Here is a 27,770-nt window from a genome sequence, read left to right on the forward strand (position 1 = left end):
CGCTGCTTTTACTATATCTTCGAGATCGCTGATAACATTACCCTGCTTATCTTTCAGTGCATACATCTTGGTCTGTCCTACGCCAAGTTTCCTTCTCACTGATTTCATGCTGCGTCCATTTTTTACTGGTTCCTCAATCTTTCTCACGTTATAATTCGAATATTCTTTATTTTCTCCTTGTTGATCAGTTTTGACAGTTTCGCGAAATCTATCTGATCTCTTCAGTTGCACACTTTCATTCTTTGTCGGTTATTTATTAGGTCCTTTGTTACTTGGGAGAGCTTAACTACTGGTTGTTTTGGGGCCCTACCTCCTACTTCAACTGCTGCTTCTGAAGCCAGCCTAGTTACAGTTTCATTCATTACCTCTATGTCATCTTCATCTCTCTGTTCTAAGGCTGCATATTTGTTTGGAAGTACCAGCCTGAATTGGTCTGCTTTTACCCTTACTGCGTCTCGGTTGACCTGCTTCTTCCTAACCGATTTTACTCTTTCTTTATAATAAGGTGAATCCTAGACCTCACTAACCTAGGATCACTGAATTTCACCCTGCCGAACACTTCTACATCCTGCACTGTGCTGGAATCGGCAGAAAGTATGAAGTCAATTATGAAGTATGAAGTCAAGTATGAAGTCTAGAAAGTATGAAAGTATGAAGTCAGTTCAGTTCGGCAGCGGTGCACCACAGAGCAACGACTAATTTCTGTATCTTCTACAGCTTTCGGCACGTGCCCATCTACCGTGCAAGGCATTGCTTCGTCGCTGGTCCGGTGATATCAGCGGCCGTCAGCGGATAACTGCAAGCATTACAAGCTTCGAGCGGCGGAACAGCGCATCCACAAGGACGCCCCCGGTGGACGAATCTGCCTATATTAGGAGCAACGCCCCAGCTGAGTCTTCAGTTCGGAAGCGGTGCACCACAGAGCAACGACTAATTTTTGTATCTTCTGCAGGTGAGCAATACTCTTTTCTATTGCATAAAGCCCGAAATCTTCACTGTGCACTGCTGCCGAACACAGCAAACATTGTATTTGACACTGCCATTGCTTTTGTTGGGTACTTCTGTAAGGCACTTGCGATACTTAAACGTAAATGAGTAAGGGCGTGAAAGATATTGCCAAGGCGCTTGAGGACCTGAGGCGAGAACTAAGGACAGATCTCAGGTCACTGAAAGAAAGTGTGAAAAACTGTAACGATACCTGTGATGGTGTCAATGAAATCATAAGTGAAATGAAAGAACTTAGAAAGGAAGTCCAAAGTCTTTCAAAGAAAAACAAAGAACTAGAAGCTGAAAACTGCAGATTGAGTGAAAGGATAGGTCAATTAGAACAGTATCAAAGGATGAACAACTTGGAAATAAAAGGAGTGTCTGAGGAAGGTGACGTCGTCGATGTTGTAAGAAGGATCGGGAGTACTCTGAATGAGCCCATTGCTGATTCGGATATTGACATCTGCCGTCGTGTGCCCACATCAAACTCCTCTGAAAAAAACATTGTTGTCAGTTTTGTACAACGCACAAAACGGGACAAAATTCTGCAAAAAGCGAGAAAGCAGAGGATGACTACAAAAGATCTTCATTATGGTGGAGACGGCACACCCATCTATGTGAACGAGCACCTGACCCGCTCAAACAAGGTAATTCTGGGTGCTGCGATCGCTCAGAAAAAAGTAGCAGGATGGAAGTTTGTGTGGGTGACTGGCGGGAAAATTTTTGCTCACAAGGGCGAGCGAACCACAAGCCACAGAATTAGCAGCGCTGCTGACATAGAGCAGATAATTGTGTAGAAAAACTGTACAAGCTGTACAGTGCAAAACAGCTCTAATGGAAGACATACCACAGGTATATCACTATTATGAATGTGATCATTTCAATGAAAAATACAAAAAAGGCGAAGGAAAGTTTTCAGCAATTAATCTAAATATGAGAAGCCTTAAAAATAAGGTTCAAGATCTTGAAATGTTTCTGCAGTCATTTAGCTTAAAATTTACCGTTATAGTACTTACGGAAACTTGGCTGTCAGATGAAAACGAACCCCCTTACCTTCAAGGTTACAAATGGGAAGGCATAAGTAGAAAAAACAAAAGAGGTGGTGGGATAGCCATTTAATTAAAAGATAATTTACCGCATAAGGTATTGGACAGCATGTGCAGAATGGATGAAAATGTTGAGAGCTTATCGGTGAAAGTGCTTAACACCGCTGTCTGCGCCGTGTACAGGCCACCTTCTGGCTGCGCATCTGAATTCATGTCATTTGTTGAAAATTCACTTTGCTCTTTTAACTCGACGAATGCGCCGTTTATGATGCTTAGAGATATAAATATTGACACAATATCCGGTAACTTACATGCTAACACATTTCAAGACGTTGTTCACCAGTACGCGTGCAACAATGTGATAACACTTCCCACTAGGGTGACCGTTGACACGCCCACATCCCTTGACATCTGCGTCACAAACATAGATAGCGATGGTCTTTCTGCTGGTGTAATCTTGAATGACATGAGCGATCACCTGCCCGTGTTTTGCCTAACAAACGCATCCTACAAGGAACAACATAACGATGAAGGAAACCTCTTGCTCCGCACAGTAAACGAAACTACGCTAAACACGTTCAGCTGCCTTATCAACCAAGAAAGCTGGCAGGCCGTCTATGATGAGCATAACTCCGCAACTGCGTACAAGATTTTCTTGGATAAATTCAAACAGTGCTACAATATAGCCTTCCCTCTGCGAAAGCAGAAAAAAAGAAATAAAAAAGTTCGGAAACCATGGATAACTGCGGACTTGTACAAAAGAATACGTAAAAAGAATAAATTGTACCACAGTTTCATTAGCTCTCGTAATTGTGACATATTGACTGAGTTTAAAGGATTCAGAAATAAATTAAACTTCGATTTGAAAAAGGCAAGGGATGATTATTACGAAAGAAAATTTTACAAAATCCAAAACGATCAACGTAGACTGTGGAATACTGTGAACGATTTAACTGGACGAGGGCGAAAAACGCATATCGTGAATGAAATTGTAATCATTAATGCCAGTGTAGTTGGGAAAGAGGTTGTTGATGAAATGAATCGACACTTTGTTAGCACAGGGGTATATAGTGGACAAGACTCGGAAGCGGATAGTTTCATGACTACAGGGCAGGTTGATTCCATTATGCTTACACCAGCGACTCCTACTGAAATTGAAGCAATTATCATGACCCTAGGAAACGAAGCTGCAGGCGGGGAAGACGAAATAAAGGCCTTACCTGTCAAGTATGTCGCTCATCTTATTAGTCCTGTATTAACCCATGTAATAAATGAGATGCTTAGACATGGTGAGTTCCCAGATGAATTAAAAATAGCTAAGGTCACCCCTGTCTACAAGGGTGACGATGAGAAAAAGCTTACCAACTATAGGCCGACATCTGTTTTGCCGGTGTTTTCCAAGATATTTGAGCGTGTTATTAATGATAGGCTTACGTCTTTTTTTCATAAACACGAAATGATTACGAAGTCGCAGTATGGCTTTCAAAAGGATAAGTCTGCAGAACTAGCTTTAATAAACATAAAGGACAAAATAATTGAAAATATTGAGAACAAACTGCTCACTCTGGGGATTTTCTTGGATTTAAAAAAAGGCATTTGACACTGTGCAACACGATATCCTTCTTAAGAAGCACGCTGCGTATGGTGTTCGAGGAGTAGCACAGAATTTAATTACATCATATCTCTTCATTACATCATTACATCATTACATCATATATGTATGCGTCGACAATCTGGTATCACAAAAATTGAAAGTCGAATATGGCGTCCCTCAAGGATCAATCTTAGGACCCCTCTTATTTCTTGTATACATAAATTATATAACGTGTTGGGGACTCAGTGCTGACGCCCGTTATTGCGAATGGGTCGCAAGCCCCAAGGGTAGCGTTGGCCTGGCGGCCTGGGGCACTGGAAGCATCCGAAGGTCCCGGCAAAGCATGAGTAGACTGGTAACAGAACAACTTGTTTATTCTAACATAGCAAAAGAGCGGCCGGTCAGGTCGACCGAAGTGGAGAGACGGGAGAGCACGTAACTCAACAGAAGAAATCGGAGCCTCTCTCTCGGCGTCCGGGGGCAGCTGCTCTTATACTCTCGGCGTCGCGGGCCAGAAGGAAGGTCACGGGATGAGCCCACGCGACGGCGGAGCACGGAGCCCACGCGACGGCGGAGCATGAGCCCACGCGACGGCGGAGCACGGTCGAGCCGAGAGACATGTTGAGACGAGTGTAGTGACGCATCGCCAACCCGCCGACGGACAGACCTCCTGGCTCCTCACTTGGGGAGCTCCGCTCCCCGGCTGCCGCGCTTTGACAAGCGTGGGCACACACGCACACACGCACATACGAAGACACGTGGCACTGAAACACGCCTGGACACGCTTGGCGGGGAGGCGTTGCGGCGGCGTCGAACGGGCCAAAATGTCCGCCGCTTTGAACGAAGCCCCGGCGTCCGTTGCATCCGCGCCGGCATTACCGCGCGTTGTAGGCGAAACGTAACAAACGTCAATACCAAACCCCCCTGAAATAATAATGTATGCTGACGACACTAATATCCTTTTTTATGGCACTACAAAAGAGGTCATAGAATCATCAGCTAACAGTTACCTCTTACACCTCTCCAGGTGGCTTAAAAGCAACCGGCTGAGTTTAAACACAAGCAAAACCAAATATATAATTTTTAAGCCAGCGCATAAGAGACCCCTACTGTGTTCATCTGCACTTTGAGGACACGTTACTGGAACAAGTTACAGAGCAAAAGTTCTTCGGCGTATGGTTTACAGAGGACCTTACCTGGAATACTCACGTTAACAAATTAAAAAGTGAGCTATCTCGAGTTACTGGCTGCATGTATAAAATACAAAATATACTACCCACCTGGTTGAAACAAACGTTATACTACTCACTTTTCTATTCAAAACTCAGTTACGGCATTTTAGCCTGGGGAACTACGACAGCTTCAAACTACAACAAACTAATCATTGTACAAAAGCAAATACTGAGAATGTGTGAAAACTATGTGGGTGACAAACGAGGACCCCGAACAAAACCGCTCTTCATTAAATATAGCATGCTTAAAGCAGATGAAGTTTATTATTTCAAACTACTCCAGTGGATATATAAAAATAGGCGGCACACAATACCTGTCGACAGTTTTATTTTATTTATTTATTTATTGATACTGCGGTCCTGTTTCCAGGACCTTAGCAGGGTGCATACAAAGTGAAATTGAAAAAAATCTAAGTACAAAATACAAGGATACATAACATAGGTCACTCGCGATGTGCAAATGCAAGCAGTTACTGAACAACACATAGTAAATCACACGCTACATAAACATAGGTGCGACTCAAATAATGGCAGTGAACATTGGGTTACAACGTCATCAGTAAGATTATTTCATTCAACAATAGTTCTGGGGGAAAAGGAAAATTTGAAGCAATTCTTTTTAGTAATTAACGGTGTTATTGTCTGTGAGTGTCGATGACGTGTAGCATAACCAGTAGAGAAAGTGATAAAGCGTGATGTATCAATGTTGTAGTGCCCTTTTATGAGCTGAAATAAAAATTTTAAACGGCATGTTCGGTTCCTTGGTGTCACAGATGGCAATCCACTTCTCTTGAGAAGCTCTGTAACTGAAGTGCGGCCATACGAATTATATATGAATCGTACTGCCGTTTTTTGAACTTTTTCTAGTTTAGTAATGTGTCTTTTAGTAAAGGGATCCCATATGACAATCGCGTATTCCAACATTGGTCGAATGATGGCATTGTAAGAAAGAAAACACACAGGAGGTGTAGCGAATTTTAGAGAGCGTCTTAGGAAAAATAGTTTTGGAAGGCAGTTTGCCGTGACAATGTCAACATGTTTGTTCCACGAGAGAGTGTTAGTAATCTAGAGGCCAAGGTATTTGTATGCGGTTATCTCAGAAAGCATGATGTTTTCGGCATTGTAGTTGTACAATAAAGGCTTATTTTTTAACGATATTCTCATAAAGACAGTTTTATTGAAGTTAATTTTCATTTGCCAATCATTGCACCATGTTACTATGCTTTTAAAGGCATCGTTCAATCTAATTTGATCGTCAACAGAGGAAATTTTTTCGTACAGAACACAGTCATCAGCGTACAGCCTAATACCCACAGAAATCTGATCCACAATGTCATTTATCTGAAGTAAAAACAGAAGCAGACCAAGAACTGATCCTTGGGGGACGCCAGAATCGACGCGCACCTTATCTGAACTGGCTGAATTTAGTGTTACAAACTGACGTCGGTTAGTCAAATAACTCTTTATCCAGGCGAGTAGTTTGTTATTTTGTAGAATGTAGCTTAGTTTATGCAGCAATTTGTTATGCGAAACTTTATCAAACGCCTTACAGAAATCCATGAAAATTACGTCTGTTTGTTTACCCTCATTTATGGCTGCTGCAAAGTCATGAATGATTTCTACAAGTTGGGTATTAGTTGAAAATCCTCGCCTAAAGCCGTGCTGCAAAGAAGTAAGTAGCTTATGTTCTTCAATAAAAGCAGCTATATGTTTGTGAATAATATGCTCTAACATTTTACAAGCTGTTGAGGTTAGCGAAATTGGACGGTAATTCTGAATGAGTGTTTTGTCACCAGATTTGTGCAAAGGCACGATTCTGGCATCCTGCCAATCATCAGGTACTGCAGCTTCGTTTAAACACCTAGTGTACAGAACATGTAAGTATTTTGCCCACCACTCAGCATAACGTTTCAAGAAAGCATTTGGGATATTATCTGGTCCAGGAGATTTTTTTACCTCAAGGTTCAACAGCAGATTTAAAATGCCATGTTCACTTATTACGACATCAGGAATAGGAGGTACGGACACTTAAAAAGGCGGAAGACGGCCGTCATCTTGCGTAAATATGTCTTTGAAATTTTTATTGAATGCCGTCGAAGCCCCTGCATCATCCTGCACGCAACCACCATAAACTACACGTCCATCGTTTGAGCGAGACTTCGGGCTTACCAATCTCCAAAATTTTTCGGGTGACGTTTTGATAATGGATGGCAGTGTTATATCGAAATAGTTTTTCTTATGCGCAATCTTGTTCTTCACCTCTTCCGATATCTGTTCGACCATTAGTTTCAAGTCAGACCTGTTTGTCGTTCTCGCTCTCTTTAGGCGTTTCAATTTTCGCTGCAACTGCAGCGTTACTCGACTTATCCATGGGTTTCGAAAGTTATGTTGTTTAGCTATCCTTGGCACGAAACGCTGAATGCATTCGTGAATTACCCCCTTGAAAAAAAGCCACAAATCATTCACCGAACAAGTGTTGTTTCTGAAAGAGTCATAATTAAAACTGAGAGCATCAAGAATAGACTCGTCTTCTGCTTTAGAAAAATTAGGAAACAACTTGGCATCGCCTCGCTGTTCCAATGCGACACCCTCTAACGTCAAGACTACTGCTTTGTGATCTGAAATGCCGGAGGTGACGCTGCAGATCACTTTGTCTTTAATATTCCCACTTATAAGGAACAGATCAAGGATTGACTCAGAACCGTTTTGAATTCTGGTTGCCTCATTTACAACTTGCAAGAGGTCGAAATTGAACACCATGTTTAACATTTCATTCTCGACACGTTTGGCACTGGTTATCGAAAAGGTGTTCCAGAGCAGATTGGGAAGGTTAAAATCACCTGTCAGAGTCAGTTTGTCTTCGGGCTTTATGTGGCGATGCATATACTCGTTCAGCTGTTCAGATATTGTGGCAGATGAATTCGGAGGCCTGTAAACTGCTCCTAAAAGGTAGCAGACTTTATTTATGTAAAGTTTGCAAAATAGGCTTTCCACGCCGGTTACGTCAGGCATTGCTATAATATGTAATGAAGATTTGAAAAGAACCGCTACGCCTCCTCCTCTTCGATCATGATGTTTTCGAAAAACGTTGTAGTTTCTTGGAACGAACTCACTGTCAAAAACGTCTTCGTTCAGCCACGTTTCTGTGAGCCCAACTAAATCAGGATCATGGCAGACCAACAGCGCTTCGAGGGGCTCGATTTTATTCACGATGCTGCGGCAGTTAACATTAAGGATGGTGATGTTCCGCCTATCTAATATTATAGGTCACGTCTTATTTTTTGCTATATTGAAACGGCCTCCCTTCTCCTCATTCCACTCGTACAGTGTGCCATTTACGATTAGCTTGTCAAAGACCAGCTTAACTTTCGCGCCTTCTGGTCGTTCTTCTGCTGAGCTCAGCCAAAGTTTCTTTCTTGTTTCGCGCACGTTTTTCGAAAAATCCTCTGATATTGAATACTCACTTCCTTTTAGCTTCGGACAAGCCTTCAGTATCGACACTTTATCTCGGTGGTCGAGCAGTTTGATTATAACTGGACGAGTCTTTCCCTTCTTTTTACCAATTCTATGACACCTTTCAATCAGACACCTGATTTACGTATTGGGTATGCACCTCATACCCAATACGTAAACCACACTATCTAAAGCCCGCCACAAGAACTAATTACGGAAGCCAAACATTGAATTATCAAACGATTAATATATTAAACAGTGATCACTTTAAAGTACAATACACACAATCCTTCCACAACTTCAAAAATGACTGTGAAAACCTATTAGTGGGCAGTGACATTGCATTTTCATCTTGAGTAACTTGTGCTCATCCCTGATAACAGATGTAACCTCAGTTATGTTACAGATTTTTGTCAGAGCTTGTAAATCATATTTCCCATTGTTTCGGCATATACATTGTGCATCAGTCTAAACCTTCGTTCTTTTCTGAAATGTTTCTATGTACTGATCTATTTACTGTATATGCTATTTATTTTCGGGCCAGTGATTCTATGGTTTTCTTTTCTTTGTGGACTTCTGATCTATGCCAATTGTATTCTTATATAATACTTATTGCATATGTATCTTCTGCTTTTTCAAAATCTATCCCGTTGAAGCAAAAGTAATGATTTGGAGACGTGTTCTGAATAATTGAATTTTACGTTGCTGTGTGCTGTGTGTTAAATATATGTTTGGCAAATATGTATGTGAATGATATGTCATGCTGCCTTGAACTGTAGGGGCGCAGAGGCTCTGTCAGGCATTTTCCCTTTACCTCTGCCCCCTACACGGAGAGAATCCGTGAAATAAATAAATAAAAAAATTAATAAGAAAATCTTTCATTTCTTGTTTCACAATTAGGGCTTTTCCAGGTCCACTTTCTGTTGCTACGAGTCCTGATGAAGGTGTTAATTATTCGCAGCGTATTCCTTTCCGCTGATTCTACCAGCATCTCTTCTCTAGCGTTCCTAGAATCGACGCCGTAGTTGCCAATTGCTTGTCCACACGTCTGCTTTTCCCCACTTTTGCATTGAAGTCGCCCATTGCTACAGTATACTTAGTTTGCACTTTTCTCATCGCTAATTGAACATCTTCATAAAACTGATCTATTTCATCATCATTATGAGTGGAGGTTGGAGCGTAGGCTTGTACCACCTTTATTCTATACCTCTTATTAACTTTTATTACGACTACTGCTACCCTCTCATTAATGCTGTAGAATTCGTCAATATTGTCCGCTATGTCCATATGCATTACGAATCCTACCCTGTATTGCTTCTTATCTGGGAGTCCTCTATACCAGAGGACGTCGCCGTTAGTCAGCACTGTATAAGCCTCATCAGTTCTTCTAACCTCACTAAGGCCAATGATATCCCAAGCAATGCCTGACAGTTCCTTAAAGAGTCCTGCTAAGCTAGCCTCACTCGAGGGAGTTCGGGTGTTAAAGGTTGCCATGGTCAGTTTCTACACTCTATGGGTCGTTAACTCATAGGAGTTTTGGACTTCATACGGAACATCATGGGGACGACGACAATTAAGATTTGCCTGGAGTTTCGATAAATTGAACTGTTTCCTATAGTACCAGGTCTTGTATATACTCATAAGGCCATCACTTCAGTGCACAATTCTTCGAAGTCACATGAAGTTTCTTCAAGTGCAACTGTTGTTAAACTGCCCTACTTATTGGAGTAATTATAAGTATGCTGCTGCTATGTTCAACAGAAAAATTTCATTAGCGAAGGAAATTATGCTGAAAAAATGTTACAATTTTTTTAATTGAAAGTGGTAATAAAAAAGCACTGTTTAGGTTTCTCCGCTCTCGCAAGGCCATTCGAATGCCCACCAATATAGACTCAGTTGTTCTGTCACCAAAATAATTGCTAGAATTAGCTAAAATTGTTAAAGGCTTATATAGAACAGCGCTTTACAACTAAACTGCAGGGAAACTTCGTAGGGGCTCTATCAGAGATAATTTTATAGAGGTAACGATGGAAGAGCTTGAGCACGTTGTTCGGCTGCTCCCTGGAACAGCTCCGGGTCCAGATGGCATTGCATCAGGTATGTTGAAAATATTATTTGACCTCTCCCCGCAAGATCTCTCTAATATAGTTAACTACTCCCTCATGAACGCATGAATTCCTCCTGGCTGGAAACTTGCAAAATTATTCCTCTGCTTAATAAAACAACGCATATAGATAATATAAGGCCAATTGCACTAACTTTGAATGTCATGAAATTAATATAAAGGGTAGTGCACATTCGTACCATGAAATTTTTAACGGATAATACGCTATTGAGCCCATGTCAGATTTTATTTAGACACGGATGCTCGATATGGTGCGCACATGTCGATTTATAGGGATGCATTAAGCTTGCTCGACACAGGCATGCAGCTTTAGTGCCCATTGATTTAGCTAAAGCACACGACAGTGTAGAACATGTCATGCTCGTTAACATTTTAAATAGCATGAGTTTTGCTCGAAATATTATAAATTGGGTATATGAAATTTTAAAGGATAGGACATTTTATTGCTCCCAACGTGGCTTGTTGACGCCAAAATATAATCCATCAAGAGGTGTTTCCCAGGGATCTGTCATTTCTCCTATTTTGTTTAACGCTTTATTAAGCTCAATTCCAGTGTGCGGTACCGTACAAGTATATAAGCGTATAAGTATACAAGCGTCTGTGAGTGATGTTCACTCATTACATAGAACACTGCAGTTATACTTAGGAACGCTTAAAGCTTGGTTGGCGGATATTCGAATGTCGCTTAATGTTACCAAATGTTCCTTGATTTTGTTTCCGTTGAATGTACCGGTTAATATTTCTCTCGAATACCGTCAGAAAGCAATTCCGCAAGTTGACTTTACCAAATATCTAGGTGTAATATACGACGCAAAGCTGAGCTAGCGAAATCACATTGGATGTGTTAAATTTAGGGCAGCACGCGCTGTTGACGTGATAAGCAAACATGGCCGATATCGCTCTGGGCTACGCAGGGAAACTCTAATAATGATTTATCGCATGTGCGTTCGATTGATACGGAAATTGGGGTTCGTGCTATTCTCTGGTGGGCCAGCATAAAAGATTAACGCCGTGGTTCTTCTAGAGCTGGAATCTCTTCGGAATCGTCTTGGTTTATCCAAATTTGTTGCTGACATATAATACTGCCAACTATATATATATATATATACCGACGATTACTATTGCATTAGGAGAAAGAGCCTTTAAATGTGTCTGTAAATTTCACAATTACCAGCCACACAAGTGATTATCAATCACACATAATGAACCATGGTTGAGCAAAGCATTATTTAAATATATTTTCTGAAACTATATAATATCTCAAGACGATACAGTGGCAAAAGGCACTTAGTGTTTGGCAGAAGTCCCTGCCCCCACACAGTAGTTGCAGTACAGCGTATATAACATCGACATTTTGTACAATTTTAATAATTCAACAAATGATACTATTTGTGTAAAGTCTGCAGCATAAATTTATCGCTAGTCGGGGCATTAGTATTGTCGAAGTTATGCGCAACACAGTACAGTCAACATAAAATACTTACGATAATCACAAGAATAAAACAAAATGAAAACGTCAGCAGATGTCTGCGAACTTGCACGATTACAAACCAACTTCCAGCGTGGCTGTTTCTTTGAAGCTTTTGAAATAATAGTTTTGATTTCCTGTAATTGCACTCCTACGTGACGGTTCCGTTTCAAAACTTGCCAGCGTGTAACGCTTTCGAGCACTTATTGTTAGAAATTTTTGAAAGCCAGTAATTCATGAACACACATTTTACTTCACCAGGAGATTAACCAAGCATCCCCCAATATTTTTACTAGCTTTGACCTTGATTTCGTTCCAAGTTCTCCCAGAGCAGCGAGATCAATTCTGCTTTGTTCGAAAAACACATTAATAAAGCTTCGGATCGTCTGCATGTGTAATTTACTGCAAATGTCGCAATTTGTCCCCTCACTTTGAGCTTAGTCTACACATTACTCATAACGTGATCCTTCATTTCGCCAAATATAACCTAGGTGCCTTCGCTAGTTCACCGAGGACCACAGCAAGGAGGTCTCATAATGAATGCTCTAAATAAACACATCGTGTGTCGCTACATTGCTTGAATGCTAATCGCATTACCGTTGACAGACATCGTGAGATGGGTGCTGCCTGGATTTTACAGCGAAGCTGTTAGCCTTACGTTGGTCGGCATTTTTCGTGTCCACGTCCGTGGGCAAAAATGTGGGTCGGTCTCGGAGGTAGAGATGAAGCAGGCTTCAAGCACTCCGGAAATTGAAGTGAACAGTGCATACATTCTTTGGAATCGCGCATACAATATACATAACAGCATTCGTGTCAATAGAGAACAAGCACAACACAAGCATCCGTACCGCATAATTGATTATATAAGGCGCTCGTGGTAGCAGTGCGAAGCACGTAGCGCTCCCCGCATACGTTTCCCGGTAAAGATCACTGTTGCGCAAGCTGCCGTCGCCACGGCAGCTTGCGCAACGAATAGGGTAGGCAACACATAAGACTCCCGAGGAACAGTACGAGCGGCAAAGAAAAGAAAGAAAGGGCAGTTACAAAACTCCCATTACTACCATTGCTGTAAATTACCTTTACTATTATTACTCTAAAGCAATAAAGCGTCGCATACCCCCCATCGGCAGTTGTAGCGGTGGTTTTCAACAGCTTCGCTGGGCACCCACTTTCGCAAGGCCGGGATAGCGAGTTTTTTCTCAAGTTTTTCTCCTCCCCTTCAGTTTAACCACCTTGGCGAATCCAGCGTAGTGGGTACGTGTCATGATATACGCAGCACGCACGCAAGCAAGCCTTGTTACATTCCCATCGTAAGTACGAATTTTGGAAGGATAACAAGTTTGACGTTATTAGTCGGCTCATTTTATTTTCTTTCTGTTGACCGATTTGTAACGCGTGTTCATAGGTGATACAGAATGCTTTGCGAACTCCTAAACACTTGGAAGTGGGAAGTGTACCAGAGGCTCCCTTTAGACGGATTACAAGAACTGCTTTTTCTCCGATCACAAAGCCACTCACTTGGAGCGACGCGTCGCTTAGAACCGCCAAGTATCCCATCCCTCCCTCGCCCTCTCTTTTATTTTTAATATATCCTGCTAGATCGCAATAACACTACGACCAACGAATGCATATTCCGTACCAAAAGGGTTCTCCTCGCGTCGTGTCTGTTAGCGCTCGCGTCTCCGTCTTCTATTTGAACTTTATTTCGCGTCCACACAACGTAGAGATGACGGGTCAACTGACAAGAAGCCACAGCTTTCTGTGGCTCAATACGTGCTAAATAAAAGTGTTTTTCTGAGTGTGAAAGAAGCCCGCGAATACAAGCAAAGTACCTCGAGAGCCCAGTCGCGTGGCAATTTTGCTTGTATTCGCAGGCTTGTTTCAGACTCGGAAAAACACGTTTTTGTAGTACGTATTGAGCAAGGGAAAGCTGCATCGGTAGTTTTTGGTATTGCTGTACAATTTTCTCACTGACATTCTTTACCTAATTATAATATTTGAGAAGTTGATTAATTAAGACTCATTATGTAATTAGTCAGAATGCAAAAAATAATCTGAGTATCTCTAAGTGACGGCAAACAATATTACCTTAATTCTGTCCAGCTACGTGGCATTTGCGTATATTTATATTTTAATGTATGACAGTTGGGACACCCTGTAGACATAACGTATACCTTTACCTGCATAAAGATCTAGCACACGCAGGCACATTTATTAATATAAATACAATATGCATGTAAAATATATGTATTCAAATAATATTATTTTTGCAGTGCGTCTATTTCAGCCCAATCTGCTCGCAAACAATGTCGCGAAAAAGGGAGGAATAAAAAGCTAGATTGATTTAAAGCGAGCTCGGGATTTCACAACGCCTGACGAAGGCAGAGGTGCGCGAATATTCCAAGTTTCGAATACGAATTGAACTTTTTTTATGTTGAATTCAAGTAGTGGGTCGTTTCTGTTTTATTGCTCTTAAGACAAGGAGGAAGATAGGCTGCTGGTTTCGTAACTGTCTCATATGTCGGTGGACACTTGAACTCTCTCGCGGCCAAGGCGAGCTGAAACAGGAGGAAAAGAAAGAGAGATAGACGACACCCAAGAATATCCACGGGGGTTACGTAAGACTAATAAGATATATGTTGACTTATCCGAACGCTCGATCATGGCTGAATACGCGGTCTTACCCACTTAAATTGTTGCGAAATTCAGGTCCTGTTGCAAAGCTTGGCTAGGGAAAAACACTCGCGTAGTTGGAAATGCATAACATTGACAGTTCTATATAAAAAAAGCTAAACAAGAACAGTAAACCTAGATCGATAACAAGCCCCAACAATATCAAGTCGCCGATAAGAAGCCGCAACAAGCGGCCGGAGATTTCCATGCTTATGAGCTCAACTGCTTATTTAGAGGCAGACAGCATTAGCACGTGTTAGCCACCGTGGTATAGTACGCGCAGTATGCGTAGTATGCGTTAATCACCCTGAGTAACCAGAGTGCGCCATTTATTGCAATCACTGACTGTATTCCGCTTATCCCCTGACGTAACCATGTTCGCAGAGACTCAAGTATCGCGTAGGTATGTGTGCACGCCTTCTTATATTAAAGGCAAAAGAGGGGCAACGCAGTGACGTTTATAGCGGGTTATGGTTGATCACAGCAGCGCTCGACGTAGCTGCTTGCGCTGCTTTTCTCGGACACGTGGTCCGGTATTCCGGTGGGCGTCGGCGCCCAGGGTCCGCCGAGCGAAAACACTCTGGTTGGCCTGTGCTGTGCCTTATGCGCTGTAGTGCTTTGCGTTTGGTGTACTGACCCCGCATTTGGTTTGCGTCGTTCACGCTGCAGGGGCTGCACGCTGAGGTAGCGGTCAGGGTGCGCCATGCAGTACTACAACAAGGACGAACCTAACGATGTCCGAACCCACGGATTGTCAAGCACGCTGGTCGCGTACCTCGTCATCATGGTTGCCATCATGTTCATCTTTTCCTTCGCCATTTTCGTGTATGCTCAAAAGAAGAGGAACTGCAGGGAACACGGGCTCTCCAGCCGGACGCTGGAAGTACGTGCCTGCCGCTATTGTTTCTTTGTCCAGACGAAGTGGTAATGTCACTACGCGCTTTCGGCGACAGTAGTCGTTGGCGTCGTCTGGCCGAACCCTTGTCATCACGCCCTTTGTGTACTTACTTTCTACGCCGTTGTATCAAAGCGGCAGATACGTGCTGTACACGCAGCTCGGCACGCGCACTACGCTCCTACACGTAACGGTGCCGAGGGAGGAAGCTTTGTACCTGGATGGCATCAGTAGTCACTCAAGTTCTTTCCCCTTTGCAAGGTTTAGTGCTATAGCGAGGGCCCAGGTTGGGCGCGCAAGCCAACCCGGTATCACTCGCCGGAATAATCCTGCGCACATCCGAACGTAACAGACGAATGAGTATTACGGAAGTTTCTTCGCGGAGTGGGATGAGTTTTAACGCTGCGGTCAGTAGGTGTCCTGTGCTGTGGTGGTTGGTCTGTGATGACACGTACTGAAGAGGAGAAGTGAATGTGGAGAGAAGGTGTGGTAGGCAGGAGGATTGCGGAAGGAAGGGTTGAGGTGGAGAGGCAACACCTCCTATAGGAGAGCCGTAGGGCGCGACGCCTAGTTGATTGGTTGCGCAAGTGATGATGCCACCCTCGTCGCGGCGGATGCGTACCACACTCTTAAAGAAAAGGTCGTAGTATTTACCACCTAGTGTCACACCATTTGCTACCTTAGTGTAACTGTATGTGGTAACGACAGAGTTAGCAACAATACCAAGTAAACAAGAGATACCCACTATTACCTAATGGGTCTCAGCTCTCAATTCAAATGCAGTTAGCACCACCTGACACAAATATTTTGGCCTCCACTGCATATATTGGATAAGCTGTGGCGTATTCCAGAGTGGGTACGATATCTGCGTTATAGAATGGGAACATTGAATTCGGCTTCGCCAACTACGTTCGGAATTAGTAGCTGAGACCCATTAGTAGCAGTGACTACGTTGATTAGTCTGTACATTTACTAACTCTATCGTTGCGAACTGTAGGTATACCAAGGTAGCAAATAGTGTGGCACTAGGCCGTGATTACAACGACCTCCTTTTTTTTAAAGGAGTGCCGTGCTGGCTACAGCAGGGTAGCTATTCTACTGTAGAATATTTTCACCATTTTGACTGCTTAGGTCGTGCTAAAATTTCTCAACAAAATGTAGTTTATTTCGTAATGGTGTTGCCAGCCGTAGGGTAATAACCCTGCTGCAAATTATGTTCGGCATAATCAGCAATCGATCATGTGAGAGAACTTCTACAGGAAGTTTTTACAAGAAAGAGGGAGGGGGGGGGGTGCTGTTTCTTTGGAGCAGTCGCAATAAAAATTTCAGTTGCCGGTAATTAAATCGCATACTTTGAAACGTCGCCCTATGTGATTGGTCCGTTTGAAACCTTGCCAGGATATAACGTCTTCGGGCACTTGCTAAATAATTTTTTACAAATGCATTAATTCAATCACACGCATTTTGCTTTACGAGAATATTGGCGATAGTATTCCCTCTATTTTTGCCGACATGTGATCCTGTTGGAGTTCACAGCTCCCCCAGGGCAGCATGTTAAGTTCTGTGTTGTTCCTAAGACACATATGTAACGATCCGGATAGCCTGCAAACGTACTTTACTTCTAAGGCGTGTAATTTGTGCACACTTTAACTTTATTTACACATTGCACATAACCTGTTTCTCCGTTTAAACAAATATATTATAGAATGTGCCTTTTGTAATTAATCGAGGAAATCGGGAAAATCTACTACAAACCTAGCATAACGGAAAAATAAGCGCTAAAAAGGAGAGTTTTGTAATTATTTGCAGGGATTCTAATCTCGCCAGGAAAGTCGAAGCTTCCTCACACACCGCACTGCACATGACTCCCATTTTCCAATAAACATAAAGCTGGTATGCAGTAGAGTTGTCTCGGGTTATTGGGAAGCATAGCTGATGTAGGAAGTGCGACACTTTCGAAGACTTGCTTAAAATTGAGCAAAGTCGGTGTTTATTTCACACGCATTTAATTTCGCACAAAGATTGCCTTTCCTCCATTTTAACTAAACTAAATATCGGTGGCTTTCGTTCTGCCAGGGAAGCGGGGTAAACTCTGCGTGCCCGTAAAACAATAATAACCCTCCGGAGCGCTTGATTACGTAATTTATTTCAAAAGCCACAATAAACCCACCCGCGTTGAACTTTGCTTACGCATCACCCATTGCCTGGCCCTTACGTTCACCAAACAGAAACAAGCTGGCTTGTTTAGTTCACCGAGGAGAGCGGGTCAAAATTGCATGAATATACTGTAAAAATGAGGGTACATGCTTTTTTGTAACCTTCCTAATTAAGCCAGTAACGTTGAAACTTCGCAACACATTGCACTGATGATGCCCCTAATTCCTGTTAAAGGTGAAAATTGTGTAACGCAGAGTAATTTCCGGCCATTAGGAAACATAGTTAGTAACAGCAGCGGTACATTTGGAAACACAGTTTTCAGAAATGTTTTGCAAAAGCTGTATTTGATTCGCGTGCATTTAACTTCGCTCACATATTTTCAATAGCATGCCGCCTATTCTTGCTAAGTTTGATTTTGGAGGCGCTTGTATTTATGCAACGGCTGCTTACAAAATTTTACACCGCTCGTAAAAGCACTTGATAATGCAATTTATTGCAGAGGACGTAATCAACGCGAACACTGAATTTTACGTACGCGATACTCATAACGTGCCCCATATTTTCGCCGAATGAAAACTTTGTGTAACATAGGGTTCCCTAGGGACATTGGGAAACAGCGTAAACATTTCACGCAAAATTTTCGAGCACATGTTAAAGAACCTTTTTTATAACATGTTTTATTCAAACCACTAGTATTTAACTTCGCATAATAACTGCAGGGGCAATGTCTTTCCTATATCTTTGCTATATTTGATCTTGGTTGCGTTTGTACTTATGTCAGGGCAGCGGTCTAGATGTTTCGCCGCTCGTAAAATACATTCATAATGCTCCGTAGCACTTTCATACGCAATTTATTGCAAACGTCACAATTAACCGACATATTTTGACCCTTCCGTACACATTAGCTATAACATTCCCCTTACTTTCACAAAATATAAGTACGTTTCCTTGTTTAGTTTACCGAGGACACCGGAGAAACCAACTGCAAAACTGGTACGACACGAGAGTAAAGAAAAAAACGAGGGTTAAGTAAATTCTTGTAACGCTTCTCTTTAATTTTGGACAACAACAGTTCCATCCCAGATTGCACTTCGCCTCGCAACTAACTTCACCGAATTTAAAGTTTGTGTCTTATGCAGTTGTCTTAGTACTTTGGTATATATAGCGAATAGCGGCGCTATGACCCTGTGGAACGCTTGAATAAGCAACTTTCTGTAAAAACTGTAATTAAGCTACAGAAATGAAATAATCATTGTTCTTTGCGCACGACATGCTTCATACTTCAACAAAATATAAGCAACGTTCTTTGCATAGTTCACTAAGAATACTGCGAAAAAGCAGCTACGTAGTAACAACTTTTTTAGCGCACGAACTTAGAACACAGGGCACGAAGACCAACATGCCCAAGCATATGCTCTTTCAAGCAACAACATGCCGTGTACTAAGTATAAAATTTGCGAGAAAACGAGTATTTAGCAAACATTTTTAAGGCACATTATTAGTATAGATACTTCAAACTTGCGGATCACGTAAAGTACAGACACGTCCCATATTTCCTCAAAATATGAACTCTTTGCCGCTTATGGTCCGTTCATGCACAGAAAATAGAAACGTTTTAGTCATTTTATATAACCGTTCTATGAGGTAGATAGACGAGGGTTTAACAACTTTCATTTCATCTCTAACTGACATGGGAAATTCGAAATTTGCCTGCATATTTGCCCTAACAATTTCAACAGTTCCTAAAAATGTAGATATTGTGAGTTATTCTGCCTCAAAACGCGAAAACCGGCAGATAATGTTTTTGAGCCGGTTCTAGTCGTAGTACCACATTCGTTGTGAAATTTATTGGTGAAGACCGAAACACTATGCTTGCAGCAATTCTGAGAAAATAGAAGTCCTAAATTTTCGTCGGTGAAAGTGCCGACACTTTCAGCACTAGGCTCATCTGCTGTGTTGTGCGGTACTTTTCAATCATAAAACGAGACGTCATGACTCAACTCTTAGGAGGGGTTCCCTTGGACCCCATTAGTTGTCCCGCCGAGGCACTTCCATCAGTACTTGAAAGTTGCATCACTCAAAGGACCGTCCCTTTCAAAGACATCGTTGGCCTTGCTGGTGGCATTCCCAGTGTAATGGCAGGCCCAAATAAATTTTTGATGCAGAAATCGTAGGCGAAGGCAGATCGAGATTTCTTGGTCATACAAGCTGCGTGCGCTACTCAGCCCACATCACTGCGAGCAAAGCTGCAATGCGGTTACCGAGGTACTCTGAAAATAACCTGCATGATACTCAGTGGCGTAGCAACAGGGGGGGCCGGGGGGCCGTGGGCCCCGGGTGCAAGGGGCCAGTCGGGGGGGGGGGGGGGGGGGTGTCATACGCCTGAAGACACCCCTCTTTCTGCCGGCTGGACTGGGCACAAATGGCAAAGAATGCTCCAGTATCCAGTAGCCCGAGCTCATGTACCCGACGCGTTGAGCCGCAGAATTGTCGGCTGCAGCTCTATCAACACCCCACGAAATAATTGCACGAATGTGCGAGCTAAAAAATTTAATTCGCAAAATGGTCGCTAAACTACTCGCCTTAGCGGAACGTCTCATGTGGGGTGCGCTCGTGCCGTGCGTTCATGCTGGGAGCAGGCGTCGCTAAACATACAGTGAGGCGTTATAAGGCGTTGAGGCTCTTGGGTCCCTCTTCCGTTCAGAACGCGCAGCGAAGACGAAGAAGGGGAGTAGAAAGAGGGCGTTCAACCAGCGCGCCCGGCTCTCGCGTTTACGGCGAAGCGTTCGTTGAGAGCGACGTTGCATAAGTGCGGCCGTCAAAAGTCGCGAATGGGATTCTCTGCATCGTCTTCAAACTCGGTGCGGCCGAAGAGTTTGGCGGCGTATGACTCGACAGGCCGTATATAGTCGCGGGCGCCGCGATGTTCAACTTCCCTTTTACTTCCCCTCTCGCGCTCGCTCCGAGAAGCCGCTGCGAAACCTGCCGTTATCTTTCACGCTTTCCTTCCTACCCTCGAAAGTTTCAGAAAACTGTTGTTGTTGTTTGACTTCATGTCACAAGTACAGTGTCTGTGTCAGCTGCACAGAATTTTACAAAAATAAGAACGTGAATTTTGTAAGGATATTTCCCGATACTCTATCAAGTTATATGTGTCTTTGTGATTACTAGGAACTCGGTAGCGCGAAAAATATGGCAGATAGGTAATAACCATATCCTTAATAATTCCTTAATTAGTACTTTTAGAGGAAGCACTTCAATTCCAAGAATTGAGGACTCAAAGTCATATTATTACCTCAACAAAAATTTCTTAAACAATATCGTTTTGGGTGCTACGACCTACAGTACTTTGGCACAGCGGGTGGCGCCCAGTATGGCAGTAGCGAAAGAAATATGAAATAGTGGACCAGTGGCGTTGGTCCCTCAACCCTCTCCATTGCGAGTGCAGACGAACAGGTTTCGCTGGCACGGGCTTCATGGTGACGCCAAGAATCGACGCGAAGCGTGCTCTATTCGTTTCCCAATCTTTTGGTGGTACCGCAGCTCGGATAATCACGTTTGTCCGCATAGCAGCAAATAAAAACAAGGCTTTATTGATCAGAATAAAGAGAACTCGTAATTGTCATAGCATTGGCGCCCGCGCAGCAGGGAGGCAGGTGGCGTTTTCCGTTTTTGTAATATGGTGGGGAGATCAGCGTCATTGAGACACAATTTAATTTTCGTTTTCGTTCAGGGCTTCCCACAGCCAGAATACTGCGGGCCATAGTACCTACGACGATTTTTGTGAAGTTTTTGCTGGGCAAGATATGAATGTCGGCCTTCAATTTTGCAAATGCAATGTTGCCGCTAAAACTGGGAATTAAAACTTCATAAAAATATGTTTTTATTTGTGACGTGAGCCGTATTTGCCACGATGCCGCATTTGTATTGGTTGCCAAGCCTTACAGTCTGACAGAATATGTGCACATGTGCTTATCACAAGTTATCAGTGCAGCACCCTGTGTTATTTGGCATAGAAAAAACAGCGTACACTGGCCTCGAGCTGCACCACTAGAAAAGCTGGCCCCACCGTCGGCGTGACGTGCTATTAGGGATCACGTGGACATAGCGGCCGCGTCGGCTGCTTCGGGAGCGCCGAAGCGAGCCGGAAACGAGAGCTTAAGTTCCCTCGTACGCTGCAGCCCTCATTTAGTGGCGAGATTTTCCCGCTTCGAGTGTCTCCTTTACAACGATAGAAAGCACTACAATATGTAGGGGTTGCCTTTGAAGGAGTGCAACATGGTAGGCTACTGCTCGGTGCCGGACGTACGCAACGGAGCCCAGTGTCAGCCTTATTCACACGTAGCCGCAGGACAAGAAACTGCGTAAAGCTTGGCTCGCGAAACATAAAACCGGCAAACAGTCATCGGCTACAACTCGGGTATGCAGCAAGTACAGACGCGAGGAAGATTTCTGGGACCACACCGGGTCTGCGATGTTCGAAAAACACGCACTGAGACTCTTTCCCGAGTCCGCTGCCCGACTAACGTCATGAAGGTTTGGTCTATGAACTTATGGATGCTATAGATACTGGCAAGTTTGCTGGAGTGGAAAGGGAGCGACATAAAATAAAGCATGGCATATGGTCGTGTTTGTGTTATGAAATAATGCACTGGATTACAAAAAAAGCAGCACCGGGAAATCGCACGCTGAGAACGCCGATAAACATATAGTGCGATGCAACTCGAGAAATAATATTGAAACGTCCAAGAATTTAGAAAAAATAAAGATTGAATCGTCGCGACGGCACATCACAGTCCCCGTAGGCGTCGAAGTCTCTACTATGAAATAATTTTTGAACAGCTCTGATAGCGCCGACGCAACAATGCTTGCTTGTATACTGTCAAATGCTCATATTCTGCGGCCTAAAGCTCATGGCACGGTGCGAAAACGCTCACGCGGAGAAAGCGAAACAGTGCGCGGACAAGCATGCAGACGCGCAGTCGGTCACTGCGAAGCTGTGCGATCGCTGCATTGAGGCTTCATTCTATTATGCTCAATTTAGTTATACAAACACTATAAGAACATATTTCACATAGTTTGCTCTCAGCGTTTGCCTACCTTTCACGCAAGAAGCCGGTTCGGGAGACTCCATCGCGGCGACCGCGCACAGTGGCGTTCACTGTACGTATTCGGTAAAGAGATAGCGTCTGTAAACCATTCGGTGCTTTCAGTTAGCCCAAGATTATAATTTAGACAGTAAAAACCTTCTCTCGCTTCGAAAGTACTTACAGAAATGTCCGGGAGAGCTCGCGCGTGGTGTTTTCAGTGAGCGCTGAAAGCAAAACCTATAAGAAGCGCGCCGCGTGATCCTTCATACTATGCCAGCGAGGCGCTTCCGATAGATGGCGACTGCCTAACTCCTCGCCGCCAATACCTGCTGCATTCGCGATCTCTGGGAAAGAAAGCGAAGGAGAGGGGGATCCAGGGGACTTGCGCGGTATCGAAGGCGGTTGTACTGGTGCTGAAACCCGGAAATTGTCGATATCCTCGCCTTCCTCGACTACAGCCGGGCGGGGGGGGGGGGGGGGGGGGTGACAGAAGACCTATGGGCCCCGGGTGCCAGACAACCTAGCTACGCCACTGATGATACTGCCGATTACTTCGGCCATGGCAGCAAGTGACAAGCTCAGCTGGCCACTTTTCAGGAATATCTCCAAACGAAGAAAAGAAAAATTCCGCATTCTTGTGAGACACGATGGCTCGTCTTCCACAAAGGCATGGGGCGTGTATTAGAAGAATGGCATACGCTGAGATTTACCACCCTCGAAGCAGCCATTAGTGATCGTGTTATCGTGGCCGATAAGACCCTAAATGACATGATCTGTGTCACCGAGGCTTATTTAAGCTCCATGAGATATGTTCTGAACGTATTCAACAAGCTAAGTAAACTTTTTAGCACCGTCAGAATATCATAGCTGCAAACAGAAAACGAACGTCTTCCTAGAACCCTGTTGCAGATCTTTGTCCAACCCAGTGCAATAGAAATGAGTGGCATAGCGCCATAGACCCACGAGTTTCGCTGCCGTTAGATGTCTGTTTAGGAGAGAAGTCGGCAAGTGTTGCTTAGCTGAGCAAGGCAATTAATCGAAGTAAAATGTCAGGCCCGTTTTTCTAGAGGTCAAGTTAACAGCACAAGCGATTGCTCTCAGTGTGGAGGCTAGAGTGCAGCTGCTAGAGCTGGCCCACACTTCAGATGCGTTATGCTAATTTGCTGCCTGAGCCCGATAATAGAAGAGGATTGAGAAACTCTTCCTTCTTACTTTACCAGCCACGAGAACACCTCAGATAAAAACATACGTTGGCACGTAAGAATTCAAGAATATCCCCAAGACAGGCCCAACTCATATTATTTTTGTTACACTCTAACATAGAAACTGAAATGATATGCTCTAGTATGACTGATGCCAAAGAAAACAGCGTAATAGATTTGGAGCTGAGAACTTCAACATCGTCCTCGTAAGGAAGTAGGCCTTATAACAGCGACTGGTAAGAACTGTGTAAATGTGGGCGTCGAAGAACGGCACATTGGACTGCATTGGAAGGAAATGTAATGAACAGACACTTAGTGCCGTTCTTGCTTTCGTTGTGAATTCGTGTTCGTTATAGCTGTGCAAGACAGTACAATTTTAGGAATAAAGTGCTAAAGATTAACTATTGGGGGAGCCCTGTCTTTTTTACCATACTAAAAATTGTTTTTTTCTTGATCTACAATCTTCAAAACGTTATCTCAGGCGACATAGCACCGGTTTTTTGAGATTTCATTTAGGTATAAATGACTGCTTAATCAGCAAACGTACGTATGACATAGGTCACATAAAACTTAGAAAAGTTGTTTGTTTCGAGTATTTTACGGCCTCGTTCGATGATGTCAGCGCCCCATTATGATTTTTAACTTTCTTCTGACCTATATACAGTATTGTATTTGACTATTTTACCATGAAACTAGTGCGCAGGGTAAAACGCACAGTCGGTTGGCAATAGTGATGGGCACCTGCTTTTGGTCACACACACACACACACATACACACACGCACACGCACACGCACACGCACATGCACGCACACACACACACACACGCACACACACACGCACACGCACACGCACACGCACACGCACACGCACATGCACGCACACACACACACACACGCGCGCGCGCGCGCACGCAGACAGACAGGTACGTACGTACGTACGTACACATCATCATCATCAGCCTATTTTATGTCCACTGCAGGACGAAGCTCTCTCCCTGCGATCTCCAATTACCCCTGTCCTGCGCCAACAGATTCCAACTAGCAACCGCAAATTTCCTAATTTCTTCGCACCACCTAGTCTTCTGCCGTCCTCTACTGCGCTTCCCTTCTCTTGGTATCCATTATGTCACCCTAATGGTCCAACGGTTATCTAATCTGCGCATTACATGACCTGCCCAGCGCCATTTTTTTCTCTTAATGTCTATTAGAATATCGTATATACCCATTTGCTCTCTGATCCAAACCGCTCTCTTTCTGTCTCTTAAAGTTATGCCTAGCATTCTTCGTTCCATCGCACTTTGCGCGGTCCTTAACTTGTTCTCAAGCTTCTTTGTCAGTCTCCAAGTCTCTGCCCCATATATCAGCACCGGTAAAATGCACTGATTGTATACCTTCCTTCTCAATGATAACGCTAAGCTCCCAGTCAGGAGCTGACTATCTCTGCCGTATGCGATCCAACCCATTTTTATTCTTTGAATTTCCTTCTCATGGTCAGGGTTCCTTGTGATTAGTTGACCAAGATAAACGTACTCCTTCACAGATTCTAGAGGCTGACTTGCGATCTTGAACTCTTGTTCCCTTGCCCGGTGATTTATCATTATCTTTGTTTTCTGCATATTAATCTTCAACCCCACTCTTACACTCTCGCTGTTAAGGTCCTCAATCATTTGTTGTAATTCGTCCGCAGTGTGGCTAAATAGAACAATGTCATCGGTAAAACGAAGGTTGCTGACGTATCCGCAGTCGATCCTCACTTCTAAGCCTTCCCAGTCTTATAGCTTGAATACTTCGAAGCACGCAGTGAATAGCATTGGAGAGATTGTGTCTCCTTGTCTGACCACTTTCTTTATAGGTATCTGCCTACTTGGGGGGAATTAAGGTAGCTGTCGAATCTCTGTAGATATTTTCCAAGATAATTACATAAGCGTCCTGTACTCCTTGATTACGTAATGCCTTTATGACTGCTGGTATCTCTACTGAATCAAATGTCTTTTAGTAATCTATGAAAGCCATATAGAGAATCTGATTGTACTCTACGGATTTCTCGATTACCTGATTGATGACATGGATGTGATCCATTGTAGAGTATCCCTTCCTGAAGCCAGCCTGCTCCCTTGGTTGACTGAAGTCCACTATTACCTTTTTCTATTGGAAATTATTTTGGTGAGTATTTTATATAATACTGGTAGTAAGCTTATGGGCCTATAATTTTTCAATTTTAAGGTCCCCTTTTTGTGAATTAGTATAATGTTTGCATTCTTCCAGTTTTCTGGGACCCTTGCAGTCGATAGACACTTCGTAGGCCAGGGGTGCGATCTTGTACGCGTTCCAAAATCAAACGGAGGCGGTCCGTTCTTTACGTCATAAAATAGGCGCTTCGTTCCGTTGCGTTCGTCCGATAGCAGACGACACGGAATGATTGACAGCAGCTATCACGTCAAAATTGACGTCATGACGTTCGTCACGGTTTAAATTGACCAATCGTGTGCGGCTCGGTGGAACGGACCGCCTCTATGTTGGAACGGGTACAAGATCGCACCCCTGTTTTCCTAGCATTACGTCTCCTCCATCTTTGAATTAATCGACTGTTATTCCATCCTCTCCTGCCGCTTTTCCCCGTTTCATGCTTTGCAAGGCCCTTCTGACCTCATCTCTAGTTATAGGAGGAGTTTCTGTATACTGTTCATTATTGTTTCGAATAGAATACTCCTGACTCATATGGGTACTGTGCAGGTCAGTATAGAATTCTTCCACTGCTTTTATTGTACCTTCGAAATTGCTGATATTACCCTGCTTATCTTTTGAGTGCATGCATCTTAGTTTGTCCTATGCCAAGTTTCCTTCTCACTGATTTCATGTTGCGTCCATATTTTACGGCTTGTTCAGTCTTTCTCACGTTATAATTTCGAATATCACTTATTTTCCCTTTGTTGATCAGTTTTGACAGTTCCACGAATTCTATCTTATCTCTTGAGTTGGACATTTTCATTCTTTGTCGTTTCTTTATTAGGTCCTTTGTTACTTGGGAGCGTTTGCCTACTGGCCGCCTTGGTGCCTTGCCTTCCACGTCGATTGCTGCCTCTGAAGCCAGCCTCGTTACGGTTTCATTCATTACATTTATGTCATCATCATCATCTCTCTGTTCTAAGGCTGCATATTTGTTTGCAAGTACCAGCCTAAATTTGTGTGCTTTTACCCTTACTGCCTCTAAGTTGACCTGTTTCTTCTTGACCAATTTTACTCTATCTCTGTTCAAATTGAGGTAAATCCTAGCCATCACTAACCTATGATCACTGCACTTTACCTTACCTATCACTATATATATGAGTGTGAGTGTGTGTGTGTACAAACCTCCCCTACAAACATGGCCTTTCCGTCATGAACGAGTGCTTAGCAAAGCCGCTAGCTACTTGAATCTCTGCGAATGCTTTTATACATTACCGCTATTATCCTTGCCGCTTGTGCGCAGGACGTGGACGAACGACAGGTCACGGTGTATGAATCAGACCAGGTGACGCCGACGCCGAAACCCGGCTACGTTGCTACCGCCTCCAGGCGCACAACAGAGAGCGGTGTGCTGGACACTTTCGCGAACTTGGCGCAATGGTGAAGCTTAGTGGCACTCCCTATTTGTGTATGGGTTCTTACTTTTCTTCCTTGCGAGAACCTACTCATCTTGGACAGCTACGCACGGCAATTCTCAAAAAGAAAAAGAAAGTGTAAGAGCTCAACTTATACACGAAGAGGTAATCTTTTCGATTACATATTATTCGTGCCGGCGGTCATGAGAAATCGTGCAATAATCACACCTGCTCAGTTAGCTGGGATTCACTATCCTTCTCGTTAAT

The 27,770-nt window shown here is 43.4% G+C and overlaps 1 long non-coding RNA gene across 1 annotated transcript; it reads left to right on the forward strand.

The window, feature by feature from the left end:
- Positions 1-735: 735 nt before the first annotated feature.
- LOC129386136 (uncharacterized) lies at positions 736-27,678 on the forward strand. The gene is made up of 3 exons (XR_011893590.1): positions 736-952; positions 15,248-15,461; positions 27,392-27,678. It is a non-coding gene; the product is annotated as an uncharacterized lncRNA (long non-coding RNA).
- The last annotated feature ends 92 nt before the right edge of the window (positions 27,679-27,770 follow it).

The sequence above is a fragment of the Dermacentor andersoni genome, chromosome 4 (genome assembly GCF_023375885.2).
Source record: "Dermacentor andersoni chromosome 4, qqDerAnde1_hic_scaffold, whole genome shotgun sequence".
NCBI classification, from domain to species: Eukaryota; Metazoa; Arthropoda; class Arachnida; order Ixodida; family Ixodidae; genus Dermacentor; species Dermacentor andersoni.